The 23,646-nt window shown below is 40.0% G+C and overlaps 1 protein-coding gene across 2 annotated transcripts in view; it reads right to left on the bottom strand.

Moving 5' to 3' along the window:
- The window catches only part of LOC126327417 (uncharacterized), a 63,541-nt gene extending 47,509 nt beyond the window's left edge, over positions 1-16,032 (bottom strand). The window contains exons 1-2 of one of the 2 annotated variants that reach the window (XM_049995885.1): positions 15,665-16,032; positions 15,456-15,582 (exon numbers count right to left, since the gene is read on the bottom strand). The gene's annotated coding sequence lies outside the window, so the exon portion shown is untranslated. The other variant, XM_049995886.1, reaches the window with a different exon arrangement.
- Between the last annotated feature and the right edge of the window lie 7,614 nt (positions 16,033-23,646).

Raw genomic sequence — 23,646 nt, 5'->3', positions numbered from 1 at the left:
ACATTTGACAGAGGGGCCAACTGACAATTTGGGAAGGTTACAGCTCAGGCAGTCACCCCTCCCTTGGCCTAGCCTGTGCCAGGGGGTACGTGTGAAACCTACCTGTGGATCCAGGGCTGGAAATTACGCGCTACCCAGTCTCCTTTTACATGTCAAATGCGTGGGCTGGCCTTCAAGAGCGCCCAGGGAGGAAGAAGAAAAGAAGAGGGTCCTCGAACGCCGAAGCGGAGGAGCGAGAGAAGAAGGGAAACAAAGAAAGGAAAAGGGAGCCAAAAAGAAAGTTGAGACATTGCAGGTCACCTACAGAAGGCAGAACATTCCTAATAATACCGCAGACATGTTCCCCAAGAGAGGGGAAAAAGCATAGCATAGCAAGAGAATTGACAAACAGCGAGCAAGGGAAAGTGCTGCCAAGGCTGGGGCCCCATGGTTGCGAAGCCTGAACCCAGCAAAGAGTGGCGAGGTCCATGGGGGGGGGGGGGGGTAGTATGCTGGTAAGAACAGCGTAACAGTATCTTTGCAAAGAGCTTGGAGAAAAATATGCCACGCCGTCGTGGTCCCCTTGATAGCCCTTAGCATATTGACGTAAGCAGTAGTCTGTCATTGCACATTCCAGGTTCTCAAAATATTTTGTAGTTGCAGTCTGCGGTCTCTTCCAATTACCCCAGGTTCACGTTTGTTTCAAGCACTTGCTTCTTTAGGTAATTTGACAGTGTGATCATTTCCCAGAACACCCACATGGCTCTGTGTCCAGATGGGAACCAAGGTGGTTCAAGAGCTATGGAGGTAAACTAACAGGTCTCTGATGTTACAGATCTTGAAATTTCTGGGCTTGCACTGAGATATTCCTTTTGAGTAGATCATGGAATGACCACAAACCAGCAGTAGGATTTATGAGAAAAATATCGCCTGAAGTACCACAGCGACTGTAGAGCAGGTAAGTAACCATAAAGTAACACATCATGTGGTTATAATAGCAGCTACAGTTCAATTAAAGGAACGTCAGATTTTGACGGGAAAATAGCATCGACGAGGAAATGGGAGCACAAATTACTTCGCTGTCAGATCGTGCTCCACCTCAACATGTAATTCATCACTGGAATTCCTAGGTTCCACCACTGTGGGGATGGGGACCAGATTGACCATAGCAACACATGGATTGACTTTCTATTTTTAGTTCTTGTTTGACCAGAAACTACCAATTATTATCAATAATGCAAAGAATGAGATTCAAGCTCATTTTCTTCAGCTCTAACATAAATGTATTGTTGGAAGTTACACCATAATCAAAATTACCAATCAACTAAGATCTTCAGTCCGAATGAACTGTCTGAGAAAATTATCCTCATTGTATGACACTACCCAACCTTCGATTAGCTTTCAATTTATCATCAGCATTAAAGGCCGAAAGGTTTACAGTTATCCTGTCCAAAAGCATGTCAAGCTTTTGGCAGTATAATATGAAACACAAAATCAAACTGAAGTAACCCAATGAATAATCCAGGCTGATGTCACTGCTTCTGGTGACAAATTAGGACACTACAGTAAGAACATCCTACTAATATAGCTACAAAAAACGGAGGTAATTTTTAACCTATGAGAATATATTCAGTACTACACTATAAGCTTAATAACGGAGCCATAGGTCAGTCACGTATAACGTTAACAGTTTCATATTCAGCAAAATACCTAAGTCACATCGTGAAAGTCTTAAGACCCAAACGATACATCACTCAAGAATTTCGCAGCAGTGTATATATACTTTTGAAATCTTTGTTAATAGCTTCACATTCCATGGAAGTGTCCTCATGGTGTAACACTAAACGAAAATGTCGCCACCAGAGAAGAAGGTTGCCATATTAAAACAGAAATCGTACTGTACTGCGATCATCGCCATATTATCGACACTCCGACCCTACATATGAGGGTCTGTGCCTAATTCCAAAAACTGAGCGCACAGAGGAAAGACCACAAGAGCTACTGAGTCTGCATTGACATTTGATGTTTTACTTCAGGCACAATGGCATTTCCTCATGAAGAACAGACAGTACCAAAACTTTGATTGATAGTCAGTTCCCATATTTGCTGTAAAGAAACTTGGTACAGATGTGTATACGTAATATATGTACTATAAATGCACAGTAATGTTACACTCTTGGATACAAAGCGTTAGTGAAAAATTTAGTTCATACTTCACCCTGTGCCCGTAACCCCTGAACGGTCGGGCAGGGCTAGGAGACCCAACGGCTTTTGTTTAACTGAATTTATATTCTTGTAGTTGACTTGCCTCGACGCTCTGCTAGCTTCCTGAAACAACCGAGAGCAAGCTTTCACGTCGTGACTTAAATTCTGCTTTGTTTAGTTATTGTTTGGCAGTCTTCCACAAGGCGCGCGGGTCCATCAGACCCAGACCAACCGTTTACTAATTTGTGCCAGCGAGACCCCGTTTTCATTTTGGTGTAGGTCTGTCACTTAGCTACTTTGCTATCTATTTGCATTTACATGATTACTCTGCAATTCACATTTAAGTGCTTGGCAAAGGTTTCATCGAACCACAATGATACTATCTCTCTACCATTCCACTACCGAACAGCGCGCGGGAAAAACGAACACCTAAACCTTTCTGTTCGAGCTTTGATTTCTCTTATTTTATTTTCATGATCATTCCTACCTATGTAGGTTGGGCTCAACAAAATATTTTCGCATTCGGAAGAGAAAGTTGGTACAAATTTCGTAAATAGATCTCGCCGCGACGAAAAACGTCTTTGCTCTAATGACTTCCATCCAAACTCGCGTATCATATCTGCCTCACTCTCTCCCCTATTACGTGATAATACAAAACGAGCTGACCTGTTTTGCACCCTTTCGATGTCGTCCTTAAGTCCCACCTGGTAAGGATCCCATACCGCTCAGCAATATTCTAACAGAGGACGAACGAGTGTATTGTAAGCTGTCTCTTAAGTGGACTTGTTGCATCTTCTAAGTGTCCTGCCAATGAAACGCGACCTTTTGGTCGCCTTCCCCCACAATAATGTTACTTAAAAACCGTCTTGATTGCAAATTTTTTTATTCATATGACTGGTTTCGGTTCATTCAAAACCATCTTCAGATCTGTAAAAATAATTATACTAATTTACTATTTCACGGAAGCAAATCTTTTTCATCCTATCTAATCAACATCAAATGTACCAGAGCGTACCTGATATTTCAGTTACAGGAGTAACCCGTCCAAATCCAGCAATTCTCACATGCTACGTCACATATAATTGGTTGGCAGAGCGCACGTCATTTATATTAATTAAAACACTATTACCGACAGGTGGCGTCTCGTACATTTGTTACATTCCATTTGCACATACTGTATTCAGTAGATCTTTTTTTTAACTAAAAATAATTAAATGTGGTCTTTCCAACTGAAGCTGTTGGTAATTTTAACACCCAGGAACTTAGTTGAACAGACAGCATTGAGAATTTTACTGTTTATCAAGTAATCGAATTCCAACAGATTTCTTTTGGAACTCATGTGGATCACCTCGCACCTTTCGTTATTTAGCGTCAACTGCCACCTGCCACATCATACAGCAATCTTTCCTAAATCGCTTTGCAACTGATACTGGTCTTCGGATGACCTAACTAGACGGTAAATTACAGAATCATCTGCGAACAACCTGAAAGAACTACTCAGATTGTCACCCAGGTCATTTATTAGATCAGGAACAGCAGAGGTCACAGTGCGCTGCGATGTCCTAAAACTTAATTATCGTTGTCTACAGCTTACGAAATAAAATGCCAAGAGAAAAATCTTTCATGTAGCTAAATTTACAAAAAATTCTGTGATAATGATAGGGAAGTAGACGATTCTAACACGAACCCAGACTTCGAAATTAACAGTGACCGCAACAGTAATAGTGAAGTAAGTGGTGGTGACGAGAATGATCATCATCCTGCCAGCATGTAACTCCAGTAACTGACTTAGGTACAGCACATATGCGCTTTTATAAAGGAGAAACGAAGCAACTAAATGGAGAAGAAATTGTTACCCGAAAGGCATTGCAACAGCAAGTCACAACGAAGTTACCATGAATTTTTGCTGTAAGTATTCGAGCTGCGATGGATGCACATTCATAGTTATTTTTTAGAAATCCATTGGGTGATTTAGTTGCTGAATCAACTAATATATTTATTCAGTTCTGAATAAGTATACATTTTACCCCCGTATGGCCCGGCTTACAAGATTTGATGAACTGAAGGCAAATTTTGGCCTGCTTCACTTAGCTCGACATTGCATGCTAAACTAAACATTTAAGACTTTTGGAATACAGATGTGACCGGAACAAGTATGCCACCAAAAAGCTTAAGGTTTTGGACTCCTTGTATCAGTCTGACATCAAAACGAAGGAAGAAAGGAAAGCACAAAATAATTATGCTTCCCTAAGATCCATTCTGGATATGTATCTCTCCAACTGCACTGCATATTTTGTTGTCAGAAAAGGTTACTTCGGACGAAATGCTCGTTCCATACACAGGTAGGTGTAGGTTCAGGATGTGTATCCCAAATAAATCTGATAAGTGTGGGATCTAGTTTTCCATCCTGGTTTGTTTTGAAACTTACTATGTTATAAATTTGGAAATCTATGCAGTTGCACAACCACAAGGACCGTACAAAGTAGTAAGGCTGACTTATGCGTGTTGTAGACCCAGTAAAATGTTCTGGAAGAAATCTGACAACAGACAGTTGACTCACCCCTTATCCAATCGCCAAACAAGTACTGCAAGAATCGAGTATTACTGCAGTTGCTACGATGAAATAGAAGCCTGGAATTTAAGCCGAGTTCTTAACTAAAAAGTCTAGCACTCAAGTATGTGTAGATTTTAGGAGGACGTCACATTACATTCATGTGTACCAAAACGAAACAAATCAGTAGTCCGCATTTCGTCAGTGTATCATGACGAAATTAGTGACGGGGGCAAAAAGAAAAAACCAAGTACAAAAACCTATTACAGGAAAAGAAATAGCGGTGTAGACTCGTTGATGCTATGTGTGGTGAATACACTGTTGCTAGAGGAACAAGATGGTGGCCTCTCAGTCTTTTTTTTTTTCAATTTTTGAACACTGCTGCTTTCAATGGCTACACTGTATTCAAAAGAAGAACGGTTTCATTTAGAAAATATCTCAGAGCCCTATTAAGGTTTCTCGTAACACCAGATTTGACAATTCGTGGAACCCAGCCAAACTTCCCGCGAGAAATTCACGGGTTTGCCTTTAACTTGGCCGGCACCCAAGATCAGAGAATGGTTGAAGATCCACAAATAGAGGAAGATGCTACAAATTCAAGGACAACAAAGCTAAGTACTTTTGCAAAGTTTGGAAGGTGTGATTATGTTTGGCGCATGCTAATATGGTCTGCGGCTACCGTTTTGAAAATGATGATTTTAGAGAACGATATCTCAGACTATTCATTATATTCAGAATTTTTATATAAGGAAAATTCTAAGTTTTTGCTTTTTAGCTCTACACCTTATTCTCATTTCAATCAAATGTACTTCAATTTCCAGTTCACTTATATTTAGTACTACAAAGAAGCACTTTTTCAGTTTTTTTAATTATTGTATAATTCAAAAAGTTTGTGTCAGTACAAGTATTACCTGAACAAAATAAAATCCGCCATTCGATATCAATATACTGTGTCACTTGCCTTATTTATAGAGTAATCATTTTGGTAATTATTTTTCTCCTCACTGTTATCGCTTTAAGTTGATAATTCTGATCTTTCCAACTTGAAGTCTGAATGCGGTAGCAACGTTGTAAAATCTGGAAAAGGAGGCACAAAGGCTCGGACAGGTTAGTGGGTGTCTGCACTACAAGAAGATATATCTAATCAGATCAATATGGGGTATTAGCAGCAAACAATTTAGGGGAGAATGATTCGTCACGAATAGGGACATAAGTCAGATTGAGTACCTGTTAATACTGCACCGATTTGAGTATTCTCAGAAGAATAGGCAGCAAACCAAAGCAATAGCTCCAGAATACATACCTACGTTGCAAGCCAAAGGTGAAGATCTAAGGAAAGTACAAGAGGGCACTATGTTTGGTAAAGTAAGTGCCGTGGAACAGAAACCCAAAAAAACTGATTTGAATGCTGCAGAATGGGAAGGAATAGAAGGCAGTTGCAAAATTAGCTCGGTACTAGTAATAAGACTGACTAAAAACTTTATTTCACTAATAAATTTCAGCTAGTAATAACGAATACAGTGTTCAAAAATCACAGGAGGGGAAATTAGAAAAGACCCCAGCTGGATTAAATCATTGAGAGATTCTGAAATTATATTGGAATGTAAGGCATACTCAGTAGCAAATATGGCCGAATATCTATGCAGAAATGATTATGAGTAGGCTGAAATTTAAGAAAATTGTCAGGAGGAATCGCTCTGGACAGGCGGTATGCTGAAGTTTCAGCTTTATGGACGCCGAGGACGCCCGCAGGAGCAGTTTTTTTTAAACTTGGGTGTCTAAGAAGGAGTGGTGATAGACTAACGCAAGGAATTGAGCTTAACCGCGACACCTGGTACCGGGTAAGGTGCAAGAGACTGAACACGAGCTGGATTTACCTGACGCCACGATACGTCACATCCACATACACGGAACGAGGATGACACGGCGAGAATGACGGGACTAGACCATGCTCAAAAATCTTCGTTATTACTGACACGATCCGTTAAAACTACATTAATTCATCAGCAACCAAACCGAGTGTATATGTGGGAAAATTCTATCCCCACATAGAATGCATTCATACGCTAAGAACGACATAAGTTATAGCAGTATTATTAATTGGCATGTACGCTAATGTTCTAACGAAAGAGTTGTGCGAGAAACTGAAGAGCCACTAACTCCAGCGAGTTGGCTAATGAAATACTTGTTTATACTATAACACGTGATCGCCGTGCTTTAGCGGATGATACGGCTACAAACAACTAAATTTACAGTTTCATTAAGCCTCGATGTACAGTTCTGCACAGTTCTGTTTTTAAAATTACTATTAACATTTGAAACTTCCTGGCAAATTAGAACTGTGCCGAACTGGGGCTCGAACTAGGGTCCCTTGCATACCAACTGATGTACCTAAGCACTACCTACGACCCGCCTTACAGCTTTACTTAAGCCTATACCTCATCTCTTCCGAACTTCAGACCACCATGAATTCGAGTCCCTATCTGGTACAATTTTTTCATCTGCCTGTAAGTTTCGTATCATCGTACACACTGCTAAAACTGAATATTCGTTCCAGAACATTAAATTGAAATCGGCTATAACTAAGGGCTTTTGCCTCTTGAGTATGGCGTATGTATTGTAAATTTTGAGGGCACTAGACGATAGGTTGTCGAAAGACGATTCGGAATAACTTTACACTTTGTTGTGTGTTAAACATTAGTTCTTTGTTGAGAGAAATATTATAAAAAGGGTTGAATTTGTATTTCATCAAAAAGGAAACCAATAGCCTCATGTAGCTTGCATGTGAAAAATGACCTCTACGATGACTACGTACGTTGTTTTAACATTTCATTTGAAAATTTTAATGGTGGTCAGCGGTAATTTTCGTTGTAACGAACTAGGTTGTGTGTCGTCAGCGACGCTTTATAAGCGAGTCGCTCACGCCCTGCAAGGAAATACAAAAATCGAATAATTCCTCTAATAAAGTTGGCCGATGGGTGATCTGTGTTCCGATATGTGATCACACCTTACACGGTGGTGGGATGATGTGTCATGTGGGTTTCTTATTAAGTTTAATGGAAGTTGCAGGTTGAAAATATAAACACCAAAGTTTCGCATTTTTACCAGATACACCCCAGTTTTTGAAAAATCAAGATCAAAGCTAATGACGAAAAATCTTATTTAAAATGCAGTGCATCGAAATATGGTCTGAAAAACATGTAATACAACGTTAGAATTGTTAATATTTGTTGTTACCATTCCATAGCTGAGGTATGCCTAATTGCCTAGCAGAGTTAGGTCGGGGTGAGAACAGAAGACCACGGAACTGCTGTTCTGCTCGGTTCTTGGGCGTGGCTTTTTTTTTTCGACGTTTTTCAGTGAAACTGATTGTGATTATCTTAATACCTGCATTTCCTTTCTTATTTTTGTTTTTCAATTAAACCACCGGGAGGGCGTAATTAATAACGAAATAATCATTTATGTACTGGCAGTTATTGTGATTTATAGAAAGTACTGGAGTACACCTGAAGTGTATTACTCGCAATTGTAGCTGGTCGGAAAGCTTTCTCAGCTGGTTGTGGGCCAATGCACAGAATTCGATACCATCTTTCCTATCTCAATTCTCTACTCTGCTGTGATCTTTCATGAATTTTAAGTTGCGTGATGAAACTCATTGCATGTCGGAAAAAGTGAACGTGACATGGTTGACAAAGAGGTACATTTCCGTGGAATCAAGATTGGGCATCGTCTATGGAAGTCCTAGCGTAGTTTTCAATACATTACATATACTTTCACCATTATTAACATCTGACGTTTTACTTTTAAAAAAGGAAAGCAAGATACTCCTAATTTCGGAGCATTGCCAGATGCGTGAAGGAGGCACAGCGTGAAGGAGGCACAGCGTGAAGGAGGCACAGCGTGAAGGAGGAACCGAACGAAAAATACCGAATGAGAAAGTGATTAAAATAAATTTCGAAATAAATAGAGGCATGACCAAGAATCTAACACGGTGCAGGAATTTGCTAGCCTGCTGCCTTGACTACTCGACCGCCTGCCTCGCTCTGCTAGTAACTTAGAATGACAGGTATCCAAGCAACAGCATGAAAACGTTATGAATTCGAACATTATTAACTTTGGACCACATATTACAGAAGAAAATAATTGTAGACGATCTTTTGAAGTATAGCACTGAAATTACGAAATTCCGGTATCTTTGACCTTGATCCTTTCAAAAGCTAGCAGGTGTTCAGCAAAAAGGCGAAACACGTCTGTGCATTTTCAATATAGAACGTCCTTGCAAAACATGATCAAAATCTGTGACCCACTTGTCACACCCCTGTTCAGACATGTATCGGCCTGTTTAATTTAATAAACTACAGGAGGAACTCTTAAGTTAAACGTAGTGGAAAGAGCAACTAGTTTGAATTCCACGAGTGTACGAGACGGAAAGTTACGACGTGCCAAGGAGGAACTGAGATTATGTGGAACCAATGGGAGATTCAGTATGACAAAGCTTTTGAAGACTTTTCCGGGAAATTTCTTCGAAATTACTAGCCTTTATGAGCTACTGTTCTATCTTTATGCCGAAGAACGAGAGTGGGATTAAAATCCAGAGTGGAAAAATATCGTTAAGATTGTTGTTCTCAATGAAAGCGAGGATACCCTTAATGGAATGAAGTATTCTGAACAGAAGAATATTAACTGAAAATAACCTCTAGTTAGATGTAAGTAATGAGTAGTGGACATGAGAATTGCGAACGTAAAATATAAACTGCGGGCCATGAAGTAGACGAAGGACAGGAATACTATCTCTGAAGAAGCATAACGGATGATCGACTAAACAAGGAATACGTAAAAAGCAAACTAGCATAGGCGAAGAGCGTGGCTGGTTAGGAGAAGTCTGCTCGGTTCAATTATACGTCATAATTTGGAAAAGAAATTTCTGAGAATGTACTTTTGGACCACAGCATTGCATGGAAGTGAATGGACTGTGTGGAAGACTAACAGACTGCAAGGGTTTGTGAAATTGTGTTACTGAACTACGTCAAATTCTGTATATTTCTAGGAGATTGGGTTCTCCCTACAGAAGGTCAGGACAGGAACGTATCTAGAACTCTTAAAAGGGAACGTTAATGTCATAAGACACCTAAGAATAACTTCAATGGTAGTAGTGGGAGCTGTAAGGGATAAAACAAGAAAAAGATTGGAGTACATCCAACAAGTACCTGAGGACCTAGGGTGCAAGAGTTAACAAATGAAAAGTTTGACAACGTAAAGGAACACGTAGCGATCAACATCAAACCAGTCGGAAGACTGATAACCACCCCTCTTACAGTGTGATAGGGTTTTCTAAGGTACTAGGCCGAAATTCTTTGTACAAGCTGGTATCCAAAATACGCTCAAAATTCGAGATGTTAATTGATGCTTCTATACAGGATTCTATGTCTGATCATGTTGTTGTTGTTGTCTTCAGTCCTGAGACTGGTTTGATGCAGCTCTCCATGCTACTCCATCCTGTGCAAGCTTCTTTATCTCCCAGTACCTACTGCAACCTACATCCTTCTGAATCTGCTTTGTGTATTCATCTCTGTCTCCCTCTACGATTTTTACCCTCCACGCTGCCCTCCAATACTACATTGGTGATCCCTTGGTGCCTCAGAACATGTCCTATCAACCAATCCCTTCTTCTGGTCAAATTGTGCCACAAACGTCTCTTTTTCCCCAATCCCATTCAATACTTCATTAGTTATGTGATCTACCCATCTAATCTTCAGCATTCTTCTCTAGCACCACATTTCGAAAGCTTCTATTCTCTTCTTGTCCAAACTATTTATCGTCCATGTATCACTTCCATACGTGGCTACACTATACAAATACTTTCAGGAAACACTTCATGACGCTTAAATCTATTCTCTATGTTAAATTTCTCTTCTTCAGAATCTTTTTCCTTGCCATTGCCAGTCTACATTTTATATCCTCTCTACTTCTACCATGATCAGTTTTTTGCTCCCCAAATAGCCAAACTCCTTTACTACTGGAAGTGTCTCATTTCCTTATATAATTCCCTCAGCATCACCCGATTTAATTTGACGACATTTCATTATCCTCGTTTTGCTTTTGTTGATGTTCATCTTATATACTCCTCTCAAGACACTGTCCATTCCATTCAACTGCTCTTCCAAGTCCTTTGCTGTCTCTGACAGAATTACAATGTCATCAGCGAACCTCAAATATTTTATATCTTCTCCATGGATTTTAATACCTACTCCGAATTTTTCCTTTTGTTTCCTTTACTGCTTGCTCAATATACAGATTGAATAACATCGGGGAGAGGCTACAACCCTGTCTTACTCCCTTTCCAACCACTGCTTCCCTTTCATGTCCCTCGACTCTTAACTGCCATCTAGTTTCTGTACAAATTGTAAATAGCCTTTCGCTCCCTGTATTTTACCCCAGCCACCTTTAGATCATGTGACAAAGCAAATTTATACAAGATGACCATATGGCAATCTGATGGGTTTTTATATATTTTATTTAATTTGAAGTTTAAAACTCATATCAAGCAGCACTACAGTTCGAAGCAATGCTCAAAAATTCAAGAAGCCTAACTTCCGTTTTCCTACTGTTTGTAATATACTAAAAAGGGTCAATTTTTCTATTTATCCCTAGTGGGTAGGAGGTAGTGCTCGGCTAATACGAGTGTGTAGCATGGATTAGATTCCCAGCCCTGCCAAAATTTTAAACAAATGTGCATGTGAAACAGAATTTCTGTGAAGCTTGAAACACAAAGATCAATAATTTGTATGTTTTTAATTTAAAGGATGTTATGGAAGATCAGTAAGATCATATTGTAAGTAGAGTTCTGCATTTTTCATAAAAACTGCAAATGGACCACACACGCGCACACACGCACGCGCGCTCTCGCTCGCTATGATGAAAATGTTCAGATGACAGTTATTCTCATTGAACAAAAAAAAACCAAAAACTAAGAAATCTTCAGAAACGATACCGACTATCAATTTTCAATCTTTAACACCACTGACCTTTTCCATTGTTATCTATTTTAAACGTCACGGAATTGCGAAGACAGGCACCTCCGCTTAAAAATTTGCATCAGCCGGGAACCTACCCTTTAACACCTACGTGACAGGCTTGTCGAGAAACATTGACCTTGCTTTAATACGCTAAAGATGACCAGAGAAACGTGAAGTGGATTTATCTGAGAATTGGACGGAACTATTTGTGGGTATTCTTATTTGTGTCCTGATCTTCATATACCATAAATCTAAAAAATTTTATAGCGATGCCGTGGGATCCCATGTTAGTAATTTAGCAGAGCAATGGGCCTTACCCATGTACAAAATAATAGGCTAATTTGTTGAAATGAAAAATTGATTCGATAAAGAAATTTGTCGTTGTTCCTTTGTTAATAATACTGGGCTGACTTAAATGAATGTACTGATCGAGGTGGTTTTGGCGAGACAACTTTTGACTTTAAGCAAACATGGAGGCCAGTATCACATGTAATTATAAACGTAGTATCTTTTTGCCAAGGAAATTAATTTATTCGAAAGAGATATCTGTTTCGTAATCTACACTGCACTACTATAAATATCCTCAAACTTTACTTTTGTTGTTACTTCAACACCAGTCTTTTTCAAATACGTTAACTGTCAGTTCCTTACACAATGAAAAACTACACAGGAATAAATACTTTCAACGGTATTTACTTCGATTAGACCTACTGTAGCTATTTACATAAGACATTTGTTATTAACTGCTGAACTAGCAACTTAAATGAGTCGGCTGCTGATTCAAATAGGATCTACCTTATTTTTGCTGAAATTTGGAGGCGTAAGAATAGTTATGAGGGCGACAGACAAAGACCTAAAGTGATACAAAATTCGTACAAGCCTAATTCGCTTTCACCTCTACTTTTATAGACATCAAAAATGAGTTAACTGCACTTACCGAATGTGACAAGCATTGTAACACATTGATCGGATATTACCCGCAATCTGAATTTGATTTCATCTCTGTAAGTGGTTGGTGGCATTTGGTTCATTTACCATGAACTGCCGATTACTACGAGCTATGAAGCTTAATGTGTTTCGTGGCACAACATTCCACAGTTCAGCTCGTAACGCCGAATTGCGAGTGTCATCTAGAGCTAACGGTCTGTAATCTATGTACAGTGGAATTTTTATTACTGGACACAAATAGCTTGGGCTGAGAAGTTATTTTCGTCCGCGACGTCAAAATAACTGATTTCACCTTCGTACGCTAATCTAGCCACGAGGGAACCTATATGGGCCTGATTACTACATAAATCCACCGTAAGTAGGATGTTCCATACTATTACAACCATTCTTCTGAAATTGCACTCTTTTAGAAATGTATGACGAGACAGTATTAGTATCACAGACACAAAACCGCCGACTACAGCGTTCGAGGCGGTACAAAACCATATTTAATACAAAAGACTAAAGAATCGAAATGAATAATCTTAAAATAATTAAAATGCACTAATAGTATAGCAAGATAATCCTGAAGAGGGGAAAAACGTTAAACAGCTGACACGGTATGCTATAGTTTTCACCAGACCTACAGAAGAAAATTACTTTTTAAAATTTCATAAAAATGGCACGTTGGGCGGTTTCTGTCTTTTTTTACAGCCCTGTTCAGTCATTTTACTAGGTTCGTGTACCAGAAGAAAAGACCCAGGAAGAGGATGTAACGAAAAACTACAAAAATGACATTTTCCACACTGATACATCCTCATTTTGTAAAATTATACGTAACCGACCAGCGGAAATGCAAGCACATATACAGGGTGAGTCACCTAACGTTACCTCTGGATATATTTCGTAAATCACATCAAACACTGACGAACCGATTCCACAGACCGAAAGTGAGGAGAGGGGCTAGTGTAATTGTTTAATACAAACCATACAAAAATGCACAGAAGTATGTTTATCAAAAACGTACGTATTTTTCAAATGGAACCAGGTTAGTTTTGTTAGCACATCTGAACATATGAATAAATACGTAATCAGTGCCGTTCGTTGCATTGTAAAATGTTAATTACATCCGGAGATATTGTAACCTTAAGTTGACGCTTGAGTACCACTCCTCCGCTATTCGATCGTGTGTATCTGAGAGCACCGAATTACGTAGGGATCCAAAGCGAACGGTTATGGACCTTAGGTACAGAAGAGACTGGAACAACACATTACGTCCACATGCTAGCACCTTTTTATTGGTCTTTTTCACTGACGCACGTGTACATTACCATGAGGGGTGAGGTGCACATGTGGTTTCCGTTTTCAATTACGGAGTGGAATAGTGTGTGTCCCGACATGTCAAGCCAATAGATGTTCAATGTGGTGGCCATCATTTGCTGCACACAATTGCAACCTCTGGCGTAATGAATGTCGTACACACCGCAGTACATCTGGTGTAATGTCGCCGCAGGCAGCCACAACATGTTTCACATCCTCTGGGGTTGTAGGCACATCACGGTACACATTCTCCTTTAACGTACCCCACAGAAAGAAGTCCAGAGGTGTAAGATGAGAACGGGCTGGCCAATTTATGCGTCCTCGACGTCCTATGGTAATGTGCATGTGCGTCAGTGAAAAAGACCAATAAAAAGTATTCACGAAATATATCCAGCGGTAACGGTAGGTGACTCACCTTGTATATGTGCTTGCATTTCCGCTGGTCGGTTACGTATAATGTTACATAATAGGGATGTATCAGTGTGGAAAATATTTTGGTAGTTGTTCCATTACATATTAAAATGCACATTATTAATTAAATCGACAGTCATTCCTTTAAAGGGGGGGGGGGGGGGGGGGGGGTAGAACGTCAAACGGGCCGACTTGGAGCTGGAGAGGCACCACATGATATTAATTTCCACTGTTTATAATTTTACAAGCAAATTCGTAAAACTTTGTCAACATGACCAGATAGAATTCAGGATTCACACTGGTAGCAGCGTAAGTTCAAAAACAAAATAATTTCTTTTTACATGTGAAATTTAATAATTTTTTCCACTTACTATTGGCTGCATTTGTTACTATAGGTACACTTTTCTCTGTAAGTAAGACTGTTCAATGAATTTTGCACAGCATACACACCATACATACAGGTGTCTGAAACTTTAGAATCTATTGAATTTATGAAAAAATGAATGAGCTGTTACGTTTTAAAGTTTATTTTTAGAAAAAAAATCAAATTTTGTACTTAATTATCTCAACTTTTACCACATTTTTAATAGATTTGGAAAATTCTATAGTTTCATACACCTGTAGCTATGGTTTTTATGCTGTGCAAAATTCATCAAACTGTCTCTCTTACTTGTGAAGAAAAATGTACCTACAGCAACAAATGCAACCAACAGTAAGTGAAAAAAAATGATGAAAACATTTTATGTTTTTGCACTACCACAGCTATGAGTGTGAATCCTGAATCCTTCCTGGTCATGCTGACAAAGTTTTATGAATTTATTTGTAAAAGTATAGACAGTAGAAAATAGTATGGCCTATGGTGCCTCTCCTGCTCCAAGCCGTCCCGTTTTACGTCCTACCCACCTAAAAACAAAATTTTTACAAAAACTGAAACCTTCACATTTTTGTCACACTCTTATTATAAGTAACATTAAAGCTACATTTATCTTACTAAGCGAACACGAAAATTTTAATGAGTATATGCACAGAATGTGGAACTTAATTACCTAATCCGTCTCGTGAAACGAAGAACCCCCCTCCCCTGCAGTAGCTGTAGACGAGCACTAAGGGCTGTGCGCCGGCCAAGTGGAGTTTCCTCTGTCGTTTCCACGTAAACTGGCCGCCGTCGCGGTCCTGGCGGTAGTCATAGACATTACACACCACATCAGCGAAAAATAAGTTTCTGGTTGTAAACATTCATTACAGCAAATGTTACCTGCTTCAATGTTTGTTTCGTTTACTTCATGTAGCCCTTTTGCTGTCCGACTCGAAAAGTATTCACTCAGCCCTCTGTTTGTCTTGCATTAGATTAAAAGCAGATTATTTGACTTTAAATATTCATTTCTTCCTGCAAATCGCTTGGCTGATTGCTGGTGCGTACGTCGGATCGGCGGTACTGACGTCACATGTGAGTAATTTTTTAGACAATTCCAGTATCCAAAGTTATATGTTAATGAGATATAGAACAAAAACATGACCACAAATGGATAATCATGTATCACTTACGGTCCCCACAACTTATCGGCTGACCGACAGACCGACCAATTTCGTGACAGCCTATACACCTCCCGACCGACTGCGCTCAGCGATTAAAGCGCCGCCCTGTTGTCATGATACGTTAATGTTCGACGAGAGCCAGATTGGTTTGACGCAGAAGAAAAATAGGGAGTTTGCTGTTCTTGTTCTCGAGATAACAAGGCAAAAAACTGACAGAAACCTGTGACCAAAGAGTGGCAAATGCAGTGGAAGAAATTCATACTGGTTCTATAACTTATGCAGTTGGGAGCAAATGATATGCGTAATTATCTAAGAATGGATCAAACATGCATTTCGACGCTACTGAAAACAAACAAAACCACCTTAACGGTAAAGAAAAGAGTCATCATAAGGGCTGTAAGCTGCAAGGACAGGCTGTTAGCTACATTACGATTTCTAGTTAGTGCCTGAAATTAAGAGGACCTCAAATTCAGTGGTGTTGTAGCTCCACAATTACTATCTAAAATGATTCGTGGAACTTGCAACGTAATGTGTAGTCGACTGAGGAAATACATCATGGTAAAGCAAGATAGTAAAATCTAAAATGTTCACTCAAAACTAATTAATTTATTTCTCTACTTAGCGTAAAATATGACCTGCAAGTATAAGAAACTCATTTCAGATTCGAAGAAGTAAGACTGGACATGTGGTGGCGCGTAGGCGTACATCATCCAGTAAGTGCAACAACAGATACTGTGCATAAGAAATGAAGCATTTGGCAACTGTTAGGAAAGTAAACAGTATCCCACATTTTGCTCTACATGGCGGAGGGCGTGGATATACACTGGATTCTTTTTAAGCTTGCACCAGTGAAGTAAATATAGTTATTAAATTAACGTACACGAAATGTCTATATTTGGTTTTTCTGTTTCATTTCTAATAAGTATGCGAAATAAAACCAAAAAACAGAAGTGCAGACGGTCGAGGGACTTTTATTCCGTCTATATGCCACATCAGACCATTATGGATCCAGTAAAAACTGCAAAAAAGTGCTTCACTTCTTGCACCTATACTGCTATACTCCTAGCGCGACGTGTCCCACAAACATTTGCAGCCTTTCATTTTATCCAGAAAGCCTGCGAGAGTTTCGTCCGCTTTGCACGGTATTATGTATTTTGGATAGCACTTAATCCCGCACCCAGGTACAAGAAGAACTTTTGTCAGGGGGTTGGCACACCGGCGCTGCACACGGCGCAGCTTCTTTGGTGGAGTGGTGGGGTGTGCCGGTTGTCAGGTTGCCCTAACCGGCATACGTCCCGGTAAGGTAAGTCCTTCGTCGATCGGTCAAAACGCGTACACATCCAATTTTTTCGGTCCGTCTTTTGGCCGGTTAGTGCGTCTGTAGGGCCCTATAGAAAGAGAACCGCATTGCGCAGGAATGAAGATTAGAGTTTGAGGTACCGCTGACATCGAGGTTATTAGATACAGAGTTCAAGTTCAGACTGGGGAAACATCGAAAGAAGGTCGACTGTGTCCTTTTCAAAGGAACATTTCGGCTGTAAGAGATTTAGTGAAACCACGAAAAAACGAGATCTGGATGACCACACGAGATGTCCCCCAGAAAACAATTCCAGTATCTCATCACTACAACATTTGGATCGTTGGATGATAAATAACGTAGGACTTGGCTCAGATTCTTACACCCATGTACATTGGTGATCTGGAGGAGGTACGAGCACAGAAGTTTGTTTCCATGGAACTAGTAGGTCCAATCAAATAATTATCCTTCCCTGGCAGCACGCTGCTTTAACAGAAAGAGAAAGATGAATTAACCCTTCGCCCTGACAAGGCTGTCAATTAATAGTGAAATGTACATTCAGGGACGTGCTAGAGAATTCTTATCAAACGTGGTGGCGCCTGAGGTGACAACATTGAATTTTGGAAAAGGGCCTTCAAATCCATTTTCGTCAAGCTTTCTGTGATTTTTCTAAATCACTTTAAGCGAGTGCTACAAAAGTAATTTTGAAAAGTGCATGACAGATTTCCTTTCCTACCCACTTTCAATCCGAGGATATTCTCCATCTATAATGACCTCTTCATTAATGAGAGATGATGGTGATGTTTGGTTTGTGGGGCACTCAACTGCGCGGTTATCAGCACCCTTACAAATTCCCAATCTGTGCTGAGTGCAATCTCTCCACTTTCATGAATGATAGTGAAATGATGAGGAAGACACAAATACCCAGTCATCTCGAGGCAGGTGAAAATCTCTGACGCCGCCGGGATTCTAACCAGCGACCCAGTGCTCGGGAAGAGAGAACTCGACCGCGATACCACGACCTGCGAACCATGAGACATGAAACGTTAGATTTCCTTGCTTCAAACTTTCAACACAGCTTAGCCCTACACTTCTGTGAAAAGAGCCTCTTATAACGAGCGATTTTAGCGCTCTTCGGAAGAATATAAGTGGAGGAGAGGGAAGGGTGGTGAGGCTCTTTTTTATGAGCAGAGCAAATTTTATCATTCTCGCCATAGTTGTGTAGGCATTTACTATTAAGTCCCCTATAGTCTAATCCCTCAAGAAGTGCATCGGATATTTAATTGTAGCTGACAGTGTTTTTGCTCTGGATTCTAATTTGACTAAATCCTTGGTTAACTTCTTCCCTACACGAAACCTAAAGTTTAAGTCCTCAAGTGGTCTTTTGCATCGAAGAATATCTATTGCCAGCTGCTGTGGCCTAGCGGTTGTAGGCGCATCAGCCCAGAACCGCGCTGCTGCTACGGTCGCAGGTTCGAAACTGCCTTGGGCACGGATGTGTGTGATGTCCTTAGGTTAGTTAGATTTAAGTAGTTCTACGTTCTAGGGGACTGATGACCTCTGCTGTTAAGTCCCATAGTGCTCAGAGCCATTTGAACCATTTGAATAAGTGTGTCTCTTCAAATAAATTACTTGTTCACTCTGAATAACTACATTACGTTACTATCACACAATTATCCTCAAACTGATAATCAAAACGAAGAGATACTCGAACGCATATTCGAATATGTTCCGAAACTTTTCACAGTACATGTGATGCATCTTAACGTGTCTTAACATCAACCTCATATAATGTTCTGGCCTGGCAAAACTATACAGAACAATTACTAGTGCATTTTAGCTTTATTCAAACGCAGCAACAGCAGGAGTTTGCATAATCGATCTCCAAGTTAAATAATTGTAATTATAGAGTAGCTTTATAGGTAATTATTGGCCCTCATTAGCTGGAATTTATATTCATCCGACTCGCTCTCGTAGCCGAGCTTGCTAACTCACACGTGTGTGGTGGCATTCGAGTCGAAGGTAAGCAAGTAGACTCCTGGTGGTCGATGAAATTTTCACTGCTCGTATTTGGCCGGCAAGGGGAGCAGGGATGGTAGCATAAAGTTCCTGATCACTAGTCTATGTGCCAATTTCTTGCATAAAATTTGAAACCTCTCCGCATTCTCATGAAGTGAGAGCATGTGACACTGTTGATGAAGTTCCTTCTGTCAGATGGGGACTCTTGGTGTTTATCTATAGGAATAGGCTGTGTGCGCGGAGTGAGTTTTTACCCTCTCCCTTTCCTTTATCGATATTAACACAACCCCAGCACCACACTGTACAAGCACTCATAACAGTGATTCGCACGACACACACAAGCACACACACACACACACACACACACACACACACACACACACACACACACACACACACACACACCAACAGTTAACACTTCGTAACAGGTCGGAGGAAGGCACCGCCATACTACCTCCCCTAGGACCTTGCCATGAGTGACGGTGCATGATGCCGGCCGCGGTGGTCTCGCGGTTCTAGGCACGCAGTCCGGAACCGTGCGACTGCTACGGTCGCAGATTCGAATCCTGCCTCGGGAATGGATGTGTGTGATGTCCTTAGGTTAGTTAGGTTTAAGTAGTTCTAAGTTGTAGGGGCCTAATGACCACATCAGTTGAGTCCCATAGTGCTCAGAGCCATTTGAGCCACGGTGCATGATTCCTGCATCTGCCCCCACTAATGCTCGTTTCCTGAGTATGGGACTATTCTGTCTATCTGCGAAGATTCACACAGGTCAGTAGTACTTACTTCTACAGAGGGTGCCGTGTTAGATCTCGCATCAGTACGACTTAGTAACAGAAAATGTAAAGCACAAACACTGGAATGGATTTTGGCGTAACAATATGACAGTAAAGTGCAAATTATTTCCTTTTACTAAAGACGATTATTCGTACTAGTAATAGAAAATTTCGGGTAAAGGTCATGATGACAACACTTCCAGTCACATGATTTTAAGGTCGAACCCACTAAATGCGATTGGGTTTGCAACGCAGTTACACTGATATTTCTGTTGTGTGACATGTATACCTCAGGCGCACATGTGGAGGCAACAACTAGCAACATCCATAGTACTATTCTGCACATCAAAACGTATTCTTAACGGTGTGCAAGTATATTTATTAAAGCAGCAGCCCCGATGTGCATAAAAGAAAGCGCGATGTCGCGCCATAGCGTGACAGCCAAATGGATGAACTTGATGATGCTACTCTTACACAGAAACTCCATGTAACGCATGGATAACTTTCATATCGTTTATAGTTGAACTAAGATTAGACTATGGGTAAAGTAACATGCGCAATCTAGACTTAGGTCATCAACTCTTCAATTATGTGCCCTCTGCACTGGAAGTAAGCTTCTCGGATTGCATTAATTTATAGGAACACAACAACACTACGAATAAGCGTAACAGATCTCCAGGTTAAATAATTAAAATTATAGACATACAGCGTATAGCTTTATAATAAAGACAAAAGTATGTACTTCAATCTTCTGAAGATGTTGGTTTAGACCTCATGTAAAACTGCATTAGTATTCGTAAGAGTGTAGGACAAATACTCGACACGTTTAAGTATTACGATATTGCCAAAACGACCACCAACAGCAAATCCTTTTTACTAATGATGATTATTCGCTTTAGTACAGCGTTCCACAAACTGTAATCCACGGAACACTGTTGTTCCAAGGGGAATGAGTAAATGCTCTTCGAACAATTAATAAAAACAAAGCGTTTCTTTTCCGACATTTTACGATACTACATATTTCCTTTTTAATTTTATTATGATGTTCTATGTTATTTGTTATAATTTAAAACTGAAGTAGTCACCGTATAAAACAATTTTGTCTCGTTTTAAAAAGTTTTGTAGCCCTTGAAAATAAACACTTGCTCTAATAACAAAAACATTCTGGTGATGGTCATTATAACAACACTGCTTGTCTTCTGGGCGTACGGTCCAAATCTGACTAAACTCGCAACCTAATTACAGTATTTTGTGGGTGTGCCGCGACGTTGAAACCCCAGGGCATGGGATGGAACGTGGGTCCAACAACGACAAGCAGCATAAAGTAATATGATATTACTTTCGGTCATATCCTCTATGTATTGATGTAATTACACTGTTTATTTGTGTGTTGCGAGGCGGACGTCACAAGTTCAGGGCTAGGGTGAACGTGACTTTTCTCCTGTGTGCATGGCGTTAGCAAAAACTCATACTAATGGAGGAAGTTCACTTCAGAAATACCCAATAGACTTTATGGCAAAACGGTAATTGTTTTTTGTAAATAATGATAATATGTGGCTGCAAAATATAAAACAGAGGATGACAGGAGGTCGTAGGCTGGCACTTGGGCATTTCAGCTTCATGGCAGATATAACCAACTAAAACGTGGACATGAAATTTGAATCAGTAAGTGCGCTGACTGCAGCTTCGATCGAATGTATGATCAATAATGTCAAATTTATATTAATGTAAGCATAATTTTCCCATTACTCATACTGCCGGAGAGAACAATCAGACAATGTTTCAAAATGGGTACATTCATTTAAAAATAGGCAAATGACGAGCAATAAAATTAGGTGTTAATGTAATTCATATAGATAAAAATTATGGTATCCATGTCGTACACGGAGACCCTTTTATCTTCCATCAAAAACCTCTCATGCTTTCATCTCTAGTAATGTCAATATGCGGTTCATATGTATGACTTCACATTGCATAAAAATATTAATAGAGTTCCAAACACATATGACTTGTTTCTTACATGTACTTGATCAGAGAATACCGGAGCATTCAGAATAAAATAACACTACAATTTGCTCATGCACACAGATCGAATGGGAGTATGGCAATGTCGTCTTCTGCCACAATCTCTCTCTCTCTCTCTCTCTCTCTCTCTCTCTCTCTCTCTCTCTAGAACGCATCGTCTTTCAATTATTGAAGCTTATGTGGTGTCTTACCCTCGCCCATATCTAGTCTTAAAGCCAGCCACTACCCACCGATTACCCAGTTTGTATAATGAATATATTTTCTATTTCTAAACGTTCATGTGACGCGAAGTCGCTATCTTTCTCCCTCCACGTAAATAACTAGATGCCCGTTTTGTTCCACAAGGGTCCGCCAACTCTCTCTCTCTCTCTCTCTCTCTCTCTCTCTCAACCTTTAGTGTAGCTGTGTCAGTCCATTTGTCAGTAATTCGTGCTGTGATCATATTATTTCTCTAGTCCCAGTAACATTTTAGGAAGGTATTCAAGTGACCTGCGCGTACATTGCCATAATGATTATGTCCTAGCGAGTGCTAGGAAGTCTCTCTAGACTTGCCGTGTGGCGGCGATCGGTGTGCAATCACTGATAGTGGAGACACGCGGGTCCGACGTATACTACCGGACCGCGGCCGATTTAAAGGCTACCACCTAGCAAGTGTGGTGTTTGGCGGTGACACCACAATAATCTTATGAAAAAAACGTGCATTTTGCAAAATCATATTTCGATATTTCAGGCCGTTTATGAAGACTGAGGAGTACTGGTAATTTATTGTAATTATTTTTCCGTAAGTCCTTTTCTTGTTCCGTTGGTAGTAGTTTGACAGTAAGCCAAGTGTGGGGTTAGAGTACCACATATAGTTTTATTTTTATAATTTATAACTTTTTATTGATATAGACTGTTCACAGCCTGTTAATCTTGAATTTTACTAATGATTCTTGTAAACCGTATGCATTTTTACAATAAAAAGCCCCAATCCTACGATCCGCAACTACTAGTGTCTCCTCGCCTTGCTTAAGTGGTCGCTGCAAGCATCCGTTAGTATCAGTTCGAGTGTTCATGTACAGTGATGTTCGTGCTTGGATGCATTGTATATGGCACGCTTGTATGTTTAGTGGCTAATCACTTACATGAGCATAGAGTTCTAATGCAAGGTTTATGTACATGCTTTGTTATCTACCATCTAACAGATTTGTAACTTTTTAAGCATTAATTGCTATTTATCGTAACCTCAACTTTATTTTTTTCTTGAGAATGGTTTTATAATGGCCCAGCCATCTGAAACTAGTCGTCAATAAGTGAATAAAACTTCCTACGTAGTTTAAGACGGTTCCTCTAACAGTTATTGCACTCAAACAAAAGTTTCAGAACTGTCCCCAGAGTGCTGGAGATACAGAGACATCCATACTTGCTACTGTTCCTAGTGAATGCATTAATGAACAGCACACGGACAACAAGACGTTGGAGTTGGCACCACACCGCACTCTGGTTCATGATCTGATGCTCTTGATAGGGAAACAAGCGTTAATACAGGTCCTGATGTGGATAATCCAACTGAGCGTGGGATACAAACACATTCCCAAGAAATTA

The sequence above is a fragment of the Schistocerca gregaria genome, chromosome 2 (genome assembly GCF_023897955.1).
Source record: "Schistocerca gregaria isolate iqSchGreg1 chromosome 2, iqSchGreg1.2, whole genome shotgun sequence".
Taxonomy (NCBI): Eukaryota; Metazoa; Arthropoda; class Insecta; order Orthoptera; family Acrididae; genus Schistocerca; species Schistocerca gregaria.
This window is presented reverse-complemented; position numbering and strand designations above follow the sequence as displayed.